Raw genomic sequence first — 1,088 nt, forward strand, 5'->3', positions numbered from 1 at the left:
CCAACATTCTGTACAAGGAACATCTGGCATCATAACCCTAAAATAACATATGCATTGAGCAAACACCTTAAATTGAATAAATAAATTCAAAGCATCTCAGGTTAGAGCATCCATACTTTGAATTAACCCAGTTTCCTTAGGAAATTTTAATTGGGGGCCACCTTCCTGGGAAAAGTAAATTTCAAAGGAATAAAACTCAAAAAATTAAACTTTGTTTTCAGAGGGCTTGCCTATTAGTTCCTATTTCCTTTTACATACTGCCCTCTTCATCCAACCCTACTACCACCTAATATGTCTATAACTTCTCCACTCAGTTACTAACTGATCAAGTGTTCTCCCAAATCCTGTTCCCCACAATATTCCCCCAAATGGCCCCAGTTTACCAGGCTTTTTGCCAGAGGCAAATCCAAATTACTAATGCTGTTATGTTCTACTCATTGTAAAGAGCATCTTGGTATAATTAAATGGTATTTCAATTCAGATTAACAAATAGACAGCAAGTAGGCAAGTCTTGAAGAGGTTAGAGAATAAGTATTCTAGGAATCAATGCCTTATCTAGTGAATCTCTAGATGTCAAGTCTCAGGTCAGTAACTGGCCAACACTTTCCTTTGTTCCCCCAAATTATGTTACAAATCCACTTGCTTCCGCTTCCAATGCCACCACCAGTAGCTTCCAATTGTTATAGATTTTTCATTTGGATTTGAGTATCTTTAAAAATAAGTGGGTCTGAAGCCAATTACGCTGATTGTCCCGTTCTCCCCATGGGGACCCGATGTGAAGTGGCTGCAGACAGCAGCCTCCTTGGTAGTGTACATGGCCTGTTGCTTGTATGGGTTGCCCTAAGGGACCTTGAAGACAGCCCTTGTCTGTTGATGGTCCTACTTGTGACCTTGTGCCATCCCCAATTTAGGCTCCAGAAAGCCTCAGGAAATGGTGGCCCAGGTCCACATTAGCCAAGTCATCATGTCCATCCACACCAAGCTTCAGAACACAGAGCATGTGATTGAGGAGCTGCACAGGGCCAAGTTCAAGTTCTCTGGCCACCAGAAAATCCACATCTCCAAGAAGTGGGGTTTCACCAAGTTCA

The 1,088-nt window shown here is 41.9% G+C and overlaps 1 non-coding gene across 1 annotated transcript; it reads left to right on the top strand.

Moving 5' to 3' along the window:
• The first annotated feature begins 727 nt into the window (after window positions 1-727).
• LOC111763740 (small nucleolar RNA SNORA70) lies at window positions 728-862 on the top strand. The gene has a single exon (XR_002796545.2). It is a non-coding gene; the product is annotated as a small nucleolar RNA SNORA70 (small nucleolar RNA).
• The last annotated feature ends 226 nt before the right edge of the window (window positions 863-1,088 follow it).

The sequence above is a fragment of the Dasypus novemcinctus genome, chromosome 1, assembly GCF_030445035.2.
Source record: "Dasypus novemcinctus isolate mDasNov1 chromosome 1, mDasNov1.1.hap2, whole genome shotgun sequence".
NCBI lineage: Eukaryota > Metazoa > Chordata > Mammalia > Cingulata > Dasypodidae > Dasypus > Dasypus novemcinctus.